At 37.4% G+C, this 17,924-nt stretch overlaps 1 long non-coding RNA gene across 1 annotated transcript; it reads right to left on the bottom strand.

Annotated features, from left to right (window-relative positions):
• Positions 1–13,972: 13,972 nt before the first annotated feature.
• LOC133273440 (uncharacterized) lies at positions 13,973–15,290 on the bottom strand. Its single transcript, XR_009744801.1, has 2 exons — positions 15,176–15,290; positions 13,973–14,145 (listed from the first exon to the last, which is right to left on the bottom strand). It is a non-coding gene; the product is annotated as an uncharacterized LOC133273440 (long non-coding RNA).
• Between the last annotated feature and the right edge of the window lie 2,634 nt (positions 15,291–17,924).

Genomic DNA, 17,924 nt, shown 5'->3' with positions numbered 1-17,924 from the left:
ACCAATGTCCTTCATGTGAAAATGAATGGAATGAGTGTAGCACACAATACTGTGCCACCTATTTTCACATCTGACAAACTGGTACTCCCATCCAAAGCATTCATAATATAAACAATCATTAGATGAGCTTCTCAAAGTCACCGCCTAGAAACAGCAGAGCTGACCTTGTGGCAAGGTTATTTGCAAATATTTTCCTTTGGACTATGCCACCTGTACCGTGTTTAAAAAAAAAAAATTAAGATAGAATCTCAAAATGAAGAAGCTGATCTTGCCTTCAAAGTGATTTGGGATCATGAAGGTACACTGGAGGTGTCATCTCCAATTTGTGGCAGTGTAAATGAGGTCTAAAAGCAGGATCCATTTAACAGTTGACTAATCCTCAGGATGACATTTACAAGCAAATGGACTTAATGATCTATGAGACTTTTATGTCTAATTTCTATGACTTTTCATATACAAAGATGGTCTAGGAAGCAGCCAGTGACTCAGACTAGGTGCATCTCTAGCGCATAAAGTATCCATTTGTTCACCTTGATAAAATTGTCTAGTAGTCTCAGGAAGTCTGCCTGCAGTTATTTCCAAGCCACATTACATTTTTCTCTTAAAAATGCATTTTAATTTCTTGTTTTCACAATGAGATCAAAACAACAGGCACTTATTTATTGTTTTGTTTGCTTGCTTGCTTGTTGTTTAGGGTTTTTTTTTTGCTTTATTAAAAAGTAGATATTGCAAATTCAGGACCAGAACCTGTTTTAAAATCTACTCATATAGAAACATAGAGCAGATCCACTTACATCAGTAGCCTTAAGTCAGCCTGCTCCACAAATTGTGCTGCTTTTATTTACATTAATGAAGCCAAAGCCAATCTGTTTTCCCATGAATATTAATGGCTCATATTTTAGACCTTTAACTTTATTACTTTTGATACATTGAAATGCATCAATGTAAATGAAAGAAATAGGAAATTAAAATGTGTTAGAGTTGCTTCCTGAAGCAAATAAGGGGGTTTGGCTTAAAGAAGAAGCCTTTCTTTGATCTGCTTTTGCTTCAGAATTAGACCATGCTCAACATACCTGTATGGAAAGCCTTGCACATCATTCACAATGAGCTATTCACTTATTTGAAACCTTAAAGTGGATGCAAAAAGTATTTTATATGAGCATATCTGCTTAGAAATCATTCACAGTCGGTCTCTTACCTGATGAATGAGACCTTCCTTTTTGTTCATGTCCACTTCATTTTAGTTCAGGTCACCATTAGAAATGGTCTAGTAAAAACCCAGTAGAAAGACATCCCATATTTATAGGCAGAGATACAATAAAGGTTAGTTAAAACAGCATTGCTGTAAAGTTCTTTTCCCAGAAGGCCAAGCAGATACTGAACCATAAAGAGCAATCCCAGTGTGTCATGGCCAAGAGCAACGCTTTCTGGAACAGTGCTAAAGTAGTAAACTGACAAATGGACATTACTAGCTGCATGCCTGCCTGGAAACAAAGACAACTGAGTATAAAATTGTTTTGCTCAACTTTTCTCCTCACAAAAGGCTTTTGTCCTGTAGCAAGCCATTTATGTTCTGGAATACCAGCTATTGTTAGGCTCCTTAGAGGTAAAACTTATATTGGGCATTATAACAACAGCATGTTATTGAGGCACATGGACAGGGATTTGAAAGGCACAGCACATTGCAATAATAACATGCAGTACTAGCCTGTTATTCTAGGTGCTTGCATGTTGTTAATATTGGTGGATGTATCTGTATTAAAATTGGGGGGAGAGGTCTTTTTTGCATTAGCTATCTTGAAGTATTGTAAATATTAGATAAAGCTTGTCCTTCTTATGCTTTTTTATTTATCAGGTTTCAACAGACTATATTTAACCGACATTTTTTCATTCAAGTTCCTTTAGCTGATACCACATTACAGGATGACCATATCATGTGTGCTTACAGTAGCCCTTCCCAACAACTGATCAATCAATGAACTCAAGTAAGCATGATGTTCAGGTTGGCATATACTTAATATATGTTAAAAAAAAAGTTAAAATTGCCCCATCAAAATAATGACTGTGAGTTAGGAGCTATAGTTCACAAAAATCTTAGGTATTGCCAGTGAAATACATAAATACAGGTGCCCAAATCCCAGACTGCAATTCCAAAAGTCCTTCCTTGTCTTGGAAACATTGAAAGGCCAGAGCTCCTAACTTTGTGACTCCATCTATGCTATTTCTGTAACTGCCCTTGTTCTAAACTGGCCCATTTGTCACAGAGCAGAGCAGGCAACAGCTGAAAGTTTATTAGTATTCAAGAAATAGGCTTACTTATAAGACTTGACATTTTGTCAAACAGACATTTAAGAAACCAACATGCAGCACACTCCATAGGACTGGCCTCGTGTAAGACAGGCCAGATGAAAGTCAACATTTTGTTTGTGTGATAAACACATAAATGTATTGGCTTTCGCAAATCATAGGTGTTGCTATGTGGATATAACTGTATAAGTTTGCAGTAAAGACACAATAAATTTTGCAGGAAGGTCACACTGTTCTAAATCTTTGCCAGCTATCAGAATAACTACAGATACAGCTGGTTTCAGCTAGTTTTGTGATTACTGGGGCATCCAAAGGTGAAAAGTACACTGCGAGGAAGACTGCTTACTTCATCTTAAAGACCCCTACTCACATGAGGAAGACTGCTTACTTCATTCTCAAGACCTCTGCCCACAGTCACTGGAGAGCAGTGCACAGATGCCAAAAGAAGGAGACTTGTAATAAGTTCCTGGAGCTAGTTATAATATTCCCTGCCTATATGCGGCAATTATGAATATGTATGTGACTAATGCAATAGTGAAAGTATATAAACCTGTAACAAACGTTAATCAGTGCACCTCTGGCTACGGTCACATGCCCAGTACTGTTGCTTTTGCTTTATTGGCTCTGTCTCTCAATAAAACCTTGTTATTTCATTTAGAGGAGTGAGCTCATACTTCACACTTACAGAATACTTATTTTAAAGATAGTTGCCCTCAGGTTGCCATCATACCGCAGAAAAATTTCAGGGTTTCTTTTTTAGGCAACGTACAGGTGTCATAAACCTATAGCTTGTGACTCTATGTTGTGATGAGCTGTGCAAAAGGAGAGCATTTCTGAGCAGGACTACTCAGACCAAATAGTCTGAGAAGCAGAGGTCAGACAGAAACAGATCTTCTGGCTTTCTTGTTTTGTTTTTGTTTCCATTTTGAATGCCAGCATGAACAACCTCAGCTTATAGTTTGAAAAAGACACACTTCAAGTTTAAAATCTCATTTGTTAGAGCAATAAGGGTGGCCAAGCACCGGCACAGGTTACCCATAGAAGCTGTTGGATCTCCATCCTTGGAGAGATTCAGAACTTGAGTGTACAAGGCTTTGAGTAACCTGATACAACATCAAAGCTGGCCCTGATTTAATTGGTGGATCAAACATGATGACTGCCACAGATGTTATCCAACCTAAAATATTCTATGATTGTATTCTGACTCATTCACACATATTGTTAATTAACCTCATTACATTTTTGCAAGTACAAAAGATCTCTACTAGACTTTGTATTCTGTTTTACTCTGTTCTGCTAATCAGAATATAAAGACAAGAACAAATTGTGCCTTAAAGAGTAGTTTTTGAGGTGCCAGTCTTGCAAACATCATTAGTAATGAATAATCTTTTCATTAGCACTGGAAGAATCTTTTATTTCCATCTCAAGTACCTGTTAGGCCCTCCTAAAAACAGTGTTGGTTTGTTTCATTTTGTTTTCTGTATAGAATGAAGTAGGGGAGGGAGATGGTTCTCTCACAACACGTGCCTGAGAGAGACTGCTGGTTTCAGTGGAGCTGTGCAGACCAGAGAAGCTGAGAACCTGATCTAGAAACAGATGGAAGCCCATTTCACATCTACCACGATACATGGACTACTGCAAAGAGCACCATTTGTACAGTAATATTCATTAATTTTCCACCTTTGGCAAATAATATAAATCATGCCAAATCTACTGTATCTCCAAGAGGAAAATCCATCTTAAAAAAAACAAACAAACAAACAAACTGGCTTTTACATGTGCATTTAGAAAGATATTTTCTGTCACTAAGCTTTTGCAAAAACCTGTTGTCACATGCATGTGGGAATATTCATAAAAACAAACCTCTCTACAGTCTTTCCCCCCCAAAATAAAATCTCCAGAGGAAGGTATGCTAAAAGGAAGAAATATTCTGTTAGTATCCAATAGAGGGAAGATAAAATGAATGGTACCATGTTTATTTTACATTTTTCATTGAATTATGTATAATAGACATTATAAGTGGTGAATTCCACCTGGAAAATTACTGGAAACCCAGTGTAGTGTCTGCATTGGCCATTAAAGAGTCACAGGGTCAAAAAGTATGAGTAAGGACTACCATTTGATCAGGGATGCAGCTGAGAGAAACATCCCTATCACCCTCACCCCACTAACCTTGGTTCTTGGCAGACGGATGCCCTGGAGCTGTCCGGCTCTTCCTCTTTCATCTGCTTGTCTCATATTTCTCCTCTTTTCCTTTTCCACTTGATTACAGAAGCATTTTTCTAGTCTTTAATCCTTTTAGGTAGGTGTAGCAAAATTTAGATCTTCCTTCCATAAAAAGCCTTGAGATGGTTTCAATCTTAACATTAGCATAACTCTGTGATTCTTTTTTTTTTACTTTCCCCAGCTCATATTGGCTACAAAGTCATGTTTAACATCCTTGTCAGTGAACCCACTTCCTCAAGCTATATGTTCTTAGTAGCATCACTGGAAAAGGATCCTCAGAAGAATAACCCATAAGAGTGTTCTCTGGAGGACAAACAGATTTACAAAAAAATTATCCCTTTCTTTTAGAATATAGAACTAATGAGTTTGTGCAATTATTTTATTTAAATATGCTGTGCTTCAACCACAGTTTATCAAAAACTAATCTAAAACCTAGACACTTCAGAAATATAACACAGACAAAAGAACACAGAAATGATCACTTAATACTTTAACTACAGATACTTTGTATGCACTGCCTGTGATGAATAAGTGGTAATGAGAAAATGCAAACTGCTCATTATTCCATTAGCAGCTCTTCAGCAGCTAGAAAATAGATACAGCTTCTCTGATGACAACTATTGCAGCAAATAACTGCCAGTTCAGGGGAGCTGTCTGCTGGCAAGCTGTCAGCAGCCTTATACACACAACTTCACCATCATCGTGGTTTAGAACTACTTCTCATTCTAGCTAGAGCAGAGGTTAAAACGGTTGAAATAAAGAGGCTAAAATTATCACTGCTTGTATTCTCCTCCCATTCAAATTTGTTTTCCAGAAGGGGAAATTTCTGTATACTCCAAATTAACATCATTTTAAGCAGCAAAGAATCAGAGAATCCACCAGGAAACTTCCTTTTTCTTCCCAGTAGTGTAGGTTACCTTCAGATGTTAATTTCTGTGGGTCCGCTGAAATGCCTAAATTGTTCAAATGAAACTTCAGAGAATACAGATTTTGTATCTGAGCTAGGTCTTGGATAATGCCTAGTGTTCCTCAAGTTGGAAGAAGGGGGGATTACATCCTGTCATGCTCTCCTAGGCATGGAAAATTTCTCAAGATAATTTTATCACTTTTTCTCATCACCTAAATTTTATGGGATGTGACTACTCCCATTTCTAATCCTCTTTGGCTAAAAGACACCCATCCACACCAACTGGACCAAAAGTAGTCCTCTCCTTAAAGACAGCTGAAGTAGGTGACCAAAGGTTAACAGAAAAAATAATTCAAATAGAAAATTGTTTCCTCCAGTTTCAGAAGCCCTCAAAACAAAAGGCCTTTCACAGCCTTACAGGATTTTTATAACACGTGGAGATTCCCAAACTGGTGCCAGCTGTTTAGTACCAACTAATATCCACACTACACCGTACTGCATGGGTATACAAGCTAAGACGGATTTTCCACACACCTATCTCAGGAGCTTTTGAGAACCATGGTCACAGATGACCTCCCAAGTTCCAAGCCTAGCAATTACATGGCCAGCAAGAGGAGATACTCAGTCTCCCCTTCACTGCCATAAACCTGTAACATTCCGTACTAATACCTAAAGGCTGGCAATACAAAGCTAAAGTTGAAATTCAAATGTCAAAATTGCTTCAGGAAAATCTAACCTAATATGTTCCTTCACCAACAGAATATATCTCTGGTTTTACCTCTAACCCTGTGCCTTGCCATGATTATTAAACAACACTGTAGTTTATCTTGCAAGAATTGTTCTTTTCTTCTTTATTTATTCACAGATGACATAAAAGATTATTCATCATCAAGATTTGCAAAAGACTTCAGCTAGTTAAATTCCATATTGCTACCTAGTAAAATATAAGCTTAGAAAATTTATTAGAGCTTGGACTTGCACTGATCCTTACTCAGTTAGCTATCTTTCTGCTTTGTCCTCTTTTAAGATTTCTTCATATGTTTTTTTTTCCCACATTCTCACAAGTATGCCTTTGCTATGCATGACCGCATTTATCCAGTATCCCCCATTTGTTGCCCAGTGATTTATACTCCAGATATGTAACTAGACATGCCACAACAAAACACTGCTCACTCCTCTATTTGCAGGTGCCAAAAGTTAGGCACTCACAGACAAGGATAGGACTGAAAAATTAGCCTAAAATGTATTAGAAGTTAATGAACTTAACTTTTATATCAATGGGATGCATAAGAAATCTTATCAATAGGTAATAATTATTTTATGCTCACAATAACTACAGCTGTCAAAAAGATTGATTATTTGAAACTGCAACACTATTTGTGCTTCAAATGATGTCTTAATACATGCTTTCATAGTTTCAACATTAAAATGAAACACCAAATCTTACACCTTTCCCAGTTCTTCGTCTTCTATATATCAAATGTGCAAACAAAACACAGGGACCTTTTTATTTATTTTACTCTTAACAACACTTTTTTTTTTCTATATTCAGAATTTAAAACTGCTCTTCAAATTATAAAGAACCACTGATTAGAAGACAATGACAAGCCTGACATTACATGAGTCAAAGTAATTCTCTTACACAAGCAGCCAAGCACTTGTGAGTTTGTATCATTCTTAATAAAAGGAATAAAATATTTTTCATCCTTTCCATTGCTTCCTCTGTCTAATTAGGTGACTGAAAATAATTGTTTCTTTACCTGTTGCTTTATTTTTTTGCTTTCATTCTCTGCTGAAACTAGAATTTCGCTTCCAGTCTGGAAGCCAGACTGTTCTTCATAGATTTAATAGAGACTTACACTAAAAGTATTTTCTCATAGGCCAGCTTTTATTTGCAAAGCATGTGCTACTTTAGTTGCTCCTGTATACAGCTGTCACTGTAATGGAATTTAAGAAAAAAAAACAAAAAACAACCAAGAACAGAATAATGTTAAGGGGTTTAGGCAAGTCATGAAGAATATAAAATCAAAACAAAAATAAGACCATAGCTAGAAGAAGTATTCCCATGCCCCTAGTTCTGCCCAGTACACCTTGCTCCAGTTTTTATAGCTATTCCTGTGATGCTGTCTAACTATGACACTCTCTGAGATGAACTAGAAGAAGCTGCAGAACAGCAGCATCATCACCATATTCTGTGTCAGCTGGGATTTTCCACATTGATTTACCATGCAAATTCCTGGCTGATGTAACAGATATTTCTTGACTCATCAACACAACGGTGTCCTAGGCTGAGGTGCTGTAACTGTGTAAAGTCTCATAATTTATTCTAGAACCATGCCAATTTGGGAGGCCATGAATCCTTGATGGAAGAAGATTATATGGCTACCATCAGCTGTCAGCTTGGACCATGACCAGCCCACTGTGATTTGATTCCTGTTATCTTTTGTTACTTGCCATCACCCTCCACAGCTTTTTCTTTTCCATATTCATTCAGTCTTGAAGATCCCTTTTGACATTTTGCCTAACAATCAACCCCATTTTAGCAGAAGTCCCCACAAGCTCTTGTCTGAGACAATTAAGGAAAAAGCAAAAAGTCATTCTATGTTTAGTTGCACTTGAACACATATGTAGTCTTCAAAAACTTCCCTAACTAGGAGCAAGAAATCCAAACCAGTCATAAAAGCACAGGGGCAAAGTAATCACAGATGTAAAAATGTAAGACTAGTTATACAGTTTAACCAGAATTAACCTCAAAAATCTGTATTTTTCCTAGGGATCACTGAAATCAGAATACAGTTCTGGTTCACAATAGCTTTTGCGTTTTCTTGGAGCCCTAGCTGCCTTAGGAAAGACAATTTAAGAATCCTTGCTTTCATTAAAAAATTCCCATCTCATATTTTCAAGGAAGCCCTGAAAACAAGCCAGTGTCACAAGAAAGAGTTTCTTGGAGAGCTTTGTGGTTTAGGGGGAAATGGGCTGGTGGGGTTTTTTTTGTTGTCTTTTTTTTTTTTTTTTGTCAAACCCTGTGCTAAACTAGCCTTAATTATGACTTTTATTTTATGGTGTCCAGTTTCAGTTGTGCGCAGCTTGCAACTGATATCAATGGGTTTGCTTCACTGATTTCAGCAGCCGAGCTGACACCTTTTAGTCCATTCCAACCTGGTCCAAACTGATCTGGCCTAGATAAGTGCACCATTGCTTTAGTTCCTTTGTTACCCACTAATCTCTCCTTATCCTTATATAACTCTAAATCCCTTTTCCTCTTGTGGAAGAAGTTCTTTAAAACACAATTTTGACCAGGTTCAACCATATCTGAGACTCAACACTTAAGTTACAGCAACGCAGAAGGGGTAAACTGCTGCAAACTACAATACGTGCGCTTAAAATCTGAGTTGATCCTATTGATGCAAATAGCAGCATTGAGATTTACACCAGTGACTGGGTATGATCATGCCTAAGTCTGCAACAATACAAATAGAAAGAAAGTAGTTTAGAGGGACAGAAGACAGCTGCTACTCTGCTAGGCTTTCTCTAAGTCATTTTCCCTTGTTTCTTCTCAGCAGGTTTTGAAAATGTTCTCACGTGATAGATTAATCCAACTGAAGTCAAGAGAGGTGCATGCATCTAAATCTGAGAACACTTAGTCAAACGTTTTCTGTATTTTCCATGTTTAAAGGTCAAGAAATAGTTCAAAACATGTTGGTGAAAAAGAGACCAGAATAGAAGCAAATCTTGTAGAAATAAGACCTTTTCAGTCATTCCATGGAAATCTCTGGCAGAACAGCCTCCCAGATAATTAAACAGAAGGGATAAAAGAACACTAAATTCCTAACCTTTCAATTCCAACTGGCAATTTAACGTCAAATGGAAAATAGTTGTCATGTTCTAAATTTACATTAGGTGGCACCATCCTCACAGATTCATGTTTTACGTCTAAAGCTGTAAAACATTCAGTCTGCAATCGAGTATGAAATACCTTGATTTGCAACCAATAGAAACATTTTACACTATTTAGGCAAGAAAAAGTACTTAGTTGCAGCATAAAAGAAATCTTCGTTACTAAAGAAAAGCTGTAAGGAATAGCTATCAGGAAACAAGAAATGCCGAGGGATTTACTACTAAACCTTGAACTCTTAACAGGCTCATTATGAAACCTGCAATGCACACTCCATCCCTAAATAGATTCTGTTCTCAGAAAAATAATAGCTAAAACCCACTTATGATTCAAGTTATTTAGCTGGGTTATGATAATTTTCCAGGACCCTTAAATTCTTTAGTTATTAATAAAGGAATATCTCAAAGAAGTTGACTGAGGTTGCCAATTCCATTTTGTGACATTTGTCACTACTTCACAGTGTGGTTATCCTCGTGTTAAAATGAAGTCAGAACTTCCGAAACACTTTCAGAAAAGGAGTGAAGGAGTGGTAATTGGCAACAGCAACCAGTATCTATTTCAACTCTTCTCAAATCACTTAAGTGTCAAGCAAGGCATGGACTTACAATGGTATTCAGTGTCTCTAGGTGGTACCCCAGAATCAATGGCAATATGTAAGAAAGTAGGTAGATACAGCTTCTGAATCCTATTACAACTGGTGCTAATGGGAGGGCTTTTCATAAGCTTTAAGATTTGACCCTGTAATGATAAATATCCTTCCACTCTGTTTATGTCCAAAGAAAAAAGCTATGATAATTTGAATTTATGATTCAGGGTAGATGATTCAAGTAAAAAGCATGTTAAGGTACAGAAGACCCTAAATACTTAGCCTTACGGTATTTCATACACACTCACATGCCAGGTGGCATTCTACTGAGCAATGCCTGGGCACAGGACTTAGCACAGGCCAGCTGCCATTCCTAATAAGTGGCTTAGATATGCCAAATCCATTTTGGAAGGCAGAAGCTATTAGACATAAGGGCATGAGTCACATGGTTCCAGTTAACCTCCAGATCCAGGAGATGTTCTTGGATATATTTAATGTTTACATTTAGGCTGACAGTCCAATATGGGAAAAGGAGGTAGAGATGGTCCTTTGGGCCTACAAGGATGCTTGAGAGGGACTCCTCATCAGAGACTGTAGTGATAGGACAAGGGGTAATGGGTTCAAACTTAAACAGGGGAAGTTTAGGTTAGATACAAGGAAGAAGTTCTTTACTGCGAGGGTGGTGAGGAACTGAAATGGTTGCCCAGGGAAGTTGTGAATGCTCCATCCCTGGCAGTGCTCAAGACCAGGCTGGACAGAGCCTTGGGTGACATGGTTTAGTGTAAATGTCCCTGCCCATGGCAGGGTGGTTGGAACTAGATGATCTTAAGGTCCTTTCCAACCCTGACTATTCTAAGATTCTATGATTCGATGGTAATAGCACATAGGAGGCTATGAAATGTGTGGCTCCTATGAGATACTTGTGAAAGCTATGGTAAGTAAACATGAAAAATTAGTTTCCCCAAAGTCATTGATTGAAGTATATTTGCTTTGTGGTGAAAGTACACATAACACATCTGGTCAGCTACTGGTAAAATAACAATCTGAAAGTAATAATGAAGTTTGCAATGGTCCTTAGTTTCTGCTGGAGATATCTCAAAAGCCTAAAGTAACAGCTTTCTCACAACTTTCCTGAATCTGTATGAATTGCGGTTGACGTAATTATTAAGACTTCACAAAAATTTGGGAGGATTTTCGCATGTGTGATGAAAGGCTTATTTTTGACATAAAAACTATCCCTCTGCTAAACTTACAATTCCTGCTTCAAAGCAGGGTGGTGCTGGAGAATTTTACAGAAAAGATCTCAAAGTATTAACATGAGCAAAGTGGCACTTTGTTCCTAGTCTCTTTCACTGAAGGAGCTAAATTATTTGGCTGAAATATTACAGCATTCAGCCAGGAACACAGGCAGGGTATGAAAGGTTTTGGCTTAAACTCAGTGTTTCAATAAGGTATAAACAACTAAAATCAGTATTGTATACTGGGAATGAAAGCTGTCTTCACTGGTGTCTTCAGAGGCACATAATAAGTGATGTGGCTCACACCATGTGTAACAGACACATAGAGTTCTGAGCCTGCTTCTTCTCTTTCCATTATTGCAGCAGGGAAAAGGATCTTTTAATAGAAATACCAGAATAGTTTAAAAGGTTGTTAATAACCAAATCTATATAATATTCATTTATTTTCCACCTAGCATTCCATTTTAACTAGAAGCTCAAGAAGCAACCAGGAAATAAACATCATCTGAGAGTATTTCTAGCAGTATTCTCTAGGACATGTCCAAAGCAGACCTCAGTCTTCCAAGCCCATGAGAGACAAGGAGACCTGTGAGGAGTGAGAGATGCATATCAGTCCTTCCTGTGTGCCAGCTGATGTTGAGAAGGTGCACATGCCAGTACAACTCAGCAGCAACAGACATTCATTTCTTGCAGGCTTCAGCATCCATACAGAGAGTACAGAAGTCCTTTGCACAGCTGCATCAGAGCATCTTTAAAAGAATTTCAGAGAAAAAAAAATGTAGTTTTCAAGGTCTCCTTTTTCTTATAAGGTATTGCAGTAACCTTCCTGTGATTGTTTCAACGAGATATTGCTGCATGGGGCTGGTTGTGGCTCCACAAGTCTTACAAAATGGTATTGCGCCTCCTCTAAGAAGTTCTTATCAACTTTTCCATCAAATTTTGATATTTGCCAATACTAAAATAACTAAACACAAATATTGCAAGATAAGGGTCTTCACTGAATTCTGATGAAAGGATGCCTAGCCACATCCTACAGGCTTGGGCATTTTTTGTGCCTAGAAATGAACAGCCTGCCTTCAACACATGCCTAGTGAACAGCCTACCTTCGACATATGACCAGCTCTACACTCCCTAGCACAAATACACAGCCAGTGTTAGGTCCTCCAACTCCAATGAAGAGCTCAAATGGAAAACTTATGCTAAAATGAGCAAGATCCCTTCACCCATGCTTTGAAAGGAAGCCACAGCTATCCATCCTCAATCAAGAAGTCCCACACAGAGCACAAATTCACGCCACAGAGGAATCATTGTGTTTGTTATGCTTTCCTCTTCATGAGAGCATCTATGTACTAGCACAAGGACTTGTATTCCCACAAAGAATAACAGACTTCTATTGACCAAAAGTCAGTTCTGTCAAGCTTTGACATCAGTGATGTGAAAAACAGCTGAGGGTTCAAATCTGATGATAGAGACTTTTACAGTGTCACATAACAAAAGTTTTCAGTCACCTTTTCAAACCACAGCTAAGGAATTAACTTTAAAATGAATATGCAGAAAGATTACTTAGGCTGCAAGTTCTCTTGATGTCATTTACAGTTTTAGCCATATGACTGTGGGACCACAGCTGGTATGTGACCAGCTGTCAAGGAATGCAGGCTGAGGAACTGAGGTCTGACACTGAAAGTTAGGAATCATCAGATAAATTATTTCCTGGCAACCTTTATTCTGTTTGCTCATACAATTGCATTTAAATATAGTCTTTAATTATGTAATCACATCTTCTTCCCTTTTTTGCCTCTTACACTCAATTCAGACAATGGATATGCATGGTAGGCAAATTAAGGCTTTTGGAGGCAACTGTAGATGTGCACCAGACCCTTAATCTTAAATCATTTTTTTCAACATAGTTCTTTTTTATATGTGATTTATATGAACTGACAACATCAGTCAGGTGAATTTTGAGTGTCTTTTACCACAGCTTTGCAAGAGATCAGCAGAAGCAGTCTTTGCTTTTCATGCATCACAAGCTTGATCTCCAACAAGCATTGCTATGTGAAAAGTTTCGGTATTCAGTTGGTTTGTTTCCAGAGAAAACTGTTTGTACTAAACACTAAAATGTGACCATTTTTCATGCGAGATGTTGCACTTTCACTGAACATCATGAAAAAATATGGGATACTAGCAATTGAGTTACAGTTCCCACAAGGCACAGAAGTAGCATTCCGCATTTAAAAAATCCAAGCAAACAAACCAGTTTTAAACATCAAAGTTTGAGGTTGGAAATTGATGAGGTCAGGCTCAGACCTTCAGCATTCAATTTTTCACTGAAAAACCAGTATTTTCTTTGTGGGAAGAAAGTCAGTCTTCCTACTAATTCTGCTTCCAAGCAGTAGCCAGCACTGTTTGAAAACGTTACTAGGCAATGGCAGAGCAGCAGAGAACAAATGAAACAAAATTCTTTCCTCAATGTACTTTAACTTGCATATGAATTTCAAAAGAAGAAACTCTTTCTAGTTTTGTTTACTTAGCCTTTTTCAGCTCCTTTGTTTATGGTTATAATGAAGTTCTAGGGGCAGGATGACCCCCTCCTAAGAACTCTGGTTTTTTGTCCCTGCCAGTCTATTGCTCCAAGGGTTGAAAACACATTATGGTGGGTTTTTTTTCTCAGCAGTTTAAGAAGCTTTGATATTTGTTGTTTAACGCCTGTTTAAAAATATCTTTTCCAACACACCACGGACCAGACCTGAAAGCTTTTTGCATTGTTCAGAAGAGGGTTATTAGTTCTGGTTTAATCTGGATAAGTTGTATGGCTTAGATTGAAGATTTGCCCTTTATTGAACTAGGTGACTCATCCGTCATGGCTGCTTCTATTCTGGTCTGTCCATATCTTCACACTGTTTTTCTGGGTTTGCCTGCAGTTTGTGCATGGCTGACTTTAGGCAAATGTTCTTCATTTTGGCTCCTCTTTTCAGTCTCGTAACTAAGCCTAAAGTGAGAACATAAAATAAACCAAATAACCCAGGATTGTGATGAAAAACAAAGCTTTCTTAGAGGTCATTAACCTGTGAACCTATTTAATCAGTCAAGAAGATTCAACTCTATCATGGACATGAGAAATATTTAAAGCTTATAAGATTTTAATATGATAGAAACTTTTGGCTGAGGGGCTTTTGTATTAAATTCTTTTATGAATATTTAGGAAAACAGATTTTTCAGTCTACAGGCCTGAGACTTTCTTTCGGCTTGCACCAGACATCCTGTGCCTGCAGCTAATAAATTGCTGCAATATCAAAATTTAAAAGGCAGTACTGTAGATTCCTATGGGACTCCTCTTTTCCAACAGCCCTTCATGCTACCAAAAGACCCTTACCCACTAAAATCAGTTTTATCAGAATTAGCTTGATGAAGATTGCCCATACTATCTCACTGCTTTATTAGGAGACAGGGAATCCCCTGCACACAAGAGGCACCTCTAATCTGTTCAAGAAATTATAATTAGTAATTGGTTTTGCTTATCTGAATCAAACACACTACTGTGCACTGGATATGGCTCTTTCAGAGAACCTCTGCTGCTTTCTGGAAACATTTCTCGAGAAAAGCATTCTCTTTTTATGGCATAGTTATAAAGTGCTGTTTTTTTTATTATAGTTCTCATTTTCATTATTATTAAAATAAACATTTCCATTAAACCAGGATTTTTATTCATTGAGAATTATTCATAATGCCAGCATTTTTTTTATTCATTAAATTATTTTCATCTTTGAATAGCAATAAAACATGTTAGTTACTACTAAGTAGTTACTATCTATCATGTTAAAATAGTATAAACCAATTCTTTTTTTCCATTAACATCATAAACGTATATGTGATGTTGCAGTAGACTGTCATTAAAAATACTATTTTCACACACATATTTATGGTATTTTTATATAGGTGATAAATGAGTGCCAAGAGAACTTTCACACAACTGTTTCTAAAATAAATGAGTTAAAAACCAGCACAGCACAAAAACTTACTGATCTTTGCTGCTTTCAGACTACTGTTACTTCCTACAGTCCTGCTCTGGAATCTTCATGTCATGTGTAAGTGAATCTAGGGCACAGGAATATGGATACTGTTTGTAAAAGATACTAAAGAAAAAAATCAAATCAATAAATTTTATTTTATTAGCACACTTGTTCTCATTTTGTTGCACAAGATGGTGCAGCCATTGCAAAAATGCCGCAAAGAAAGAATTCATAGAATTACGGAATCGTAGATTGATAGAATGGTTTGGATTGGAAGGGAACTTAAAGATTGTCTAGTTCCAACCACCCTGCCATGGTCAGCGACACCTTCCACTAGACCAAGTTGCACAAAGCCCCATCCAGCCTGGGAATGGGGCACCTACAACTTCTCTGGGAGAGAATTGTTAGGAATCCTAAGTGTTAGAAGATAATTTTCTATGAGATTAAAACATATTGTTAAGTTTTAGGAAGCAAAATAACATATCCTTAACATTTTTGTGCCTATTAAAGCTTCTGACATATTTTATTAATTCACAGAGGTATAATATTGTAATCAAAGCTACTGTTCTTTTAATCCTCCCCTTCTCATAATGAAGGTCTTGAACCCAGTTTTTAATTTTCAAGTCCAATCTTTTCTTTTTATGAATACAGACTAATTTTTTCCACCGATGTAAGGGGAAGTACAGGCCATATTTTTGATCCTTATTATAATGTTCCCTATTGCTCAGTACAGGCATAATTTAATCAGCTGGGAGAAAAAAAAAAATAAAAAGTAAAACCACACAAAAAAAAAGCACTAAAAAAAAATGAAGAACACACACACAAAAAAAGCGCTAAAAAAAAAATGAAGAACACAAACAAAAAAAAAAAACACACCAAAAATTTTAAAGTTATTGGTGTTGGATATCCGCATGAAAAACTGTTCATACATCATATTGTAATGTTTTGTTTTCTTAACATTTGTCAGTACATCCTTCCTCCTTTCATCATTCATGATCCTTTCTTTTCCTTTACTAAGACAGGATTTCCATTTCAAAAAGGATTTTCACATGATTTAAAGTATTTTTTGGACTTTTTAAATAATCCCTCAAAAGCTTGCCAAACTCCATGTCCACAGTCTAGTTCCAGAGGCATCAAGGAGGATCATCTAGTTAGTTTTTCCTTCTCCAAAGTGCTTCTATATGCTTCAGAAACTAAAATCCTTCCTGTAAAATTCTACTATTTCTTCATGTACTGGCCCCCTGGAATTCACCTGCTTAACAATTAATTTTTCCTGTGAGTTTTGAAACATGGAAGATAAAATGATTAATGTGTTTGCAGAAAAATACTTCTTTTCATGGAGACAAAAAAAATACAAAAAAAAAAAAGGCAAACGCCAAACCAAACCATCCATATTTAGCTCTACATGAAAGTAAAAATTTTGGAGAAGTCAAATGACGCTTTCTGACCCTTTTCATCATCATGTAATCTTCTCAGCCTATTCCTGTCCAGTATATCTTCCCTAGAAAGTCTTCTGCTATTGCTGATTTGCAAAGGTAATTTGCCTATCAGGTTTTCAATTCACGGCACTTTCTGGCTGTTTAAGCTGTGGACACTTTCCAGTGACCAGGTCTGAAAACACACACTGAACCTGTTCCTATGCAGTTGAAACCTGGGAATTCCTCTACCTGAAGACAAACTGGGCACCCAGGCCAGAACACAGTTCTTCTAACCACCAGCAGTACCCCACCTTATGCTGTGGGCCCTCCCAGGGAACACTCCTGCCCTCTTTATCAGAAATATGCATATGCATGAAGGAGGAATTTTGTTAAAACATCTTTTCATGGCAAACATATTGCTGCAAAATCTGGATGATCCATCAAAAAATCATTTTTTTAATGAAAAACACTAAAACACAATAGCTCACCTTATCATGAATGTAAAAGTGTTCCTTACTACCTACTGAGCAATAACCATGGCTTCAGGAGCCTTGTCATCTAAGAGCTGTTACCCCCCTTTGGCTTCTACGAAGCTTCCTGGCCAGACTATATTTCCCATTATTTACTGGAGACAACCCTTACTAGAATGGTATTTCTTCATCAGAACACAGGTTTCATATTGTGAGTTTTTCATTCTGTTCCTCTTTCCCCTTTTATTGGACCATATTTCTGAGATGGAGGTCTGGGGCATCCAGGGCTGAAATTCATTCAGACTTCACAGTCCTCAGGCACTACTGGGACTTTGAGAGCTATGAGTCGCAGCTTGCTATATTTTCCCTATGGTAAATTCACAGCATCAGCTGAGCACCCTGTCGGCTTTAGAGCACCCTCATGCTGCCCTGCCCCAAAGATTGGGTATAAAATAGAAAGCACAGAATGCATCTTCTGGTACCTTCAGGCTCCACCATGCTGTATAGCTCAGCCACCCATCTGGAAGTTCTGGATCCATGTACAGATAACAGTTACACAGTTCCCTTTTAATGAATCCAGGACTCAACTGCCGTAGAAAGCCAGCAGACTATTTTAATCTGAGGTTGAGGTCCAGAGATGAAGAAAACTGCTGATGGGCAAAGCCCATTTGCCAGCCATTTTTTACCAATTAGAAGGTTTAACAGAGAATGGTATTAAATTCAACTCCTTTCACCACTTACTTAGTCAAACTAATCATTAATTCATTAATGTGATGGGTCACTTGTATCCATGGCTGAAATGCCACATATTTCAGTCTGACTCATTGCCACTGTTTAAGTTCTGAATTGTTTTGTCTCACAGTGCTTTCA

Source organism: Pezoporus flaviventris, unplaced genomic scaffold, assembly GCF_033815535.1.
Source record: "Pezoporus flaviventris isolate CSIRO_AGI_PZ_B2104156 unplaced genomic scaffold, CSIRO_AGI_Pfla_v1 ptg000031l, whole genome shotgun sequence".
Classification (NCBI taxonomy): domain Eukaryota; kingdom Metazoa; phylum Chordata; class Aves; order Psittaciformes; family Psittacidae; genus Pezoporus; species Pezoporus flaviventris.
This window is presented reverse-complemented; position numbering and strand designations above follow the sequence as displayed.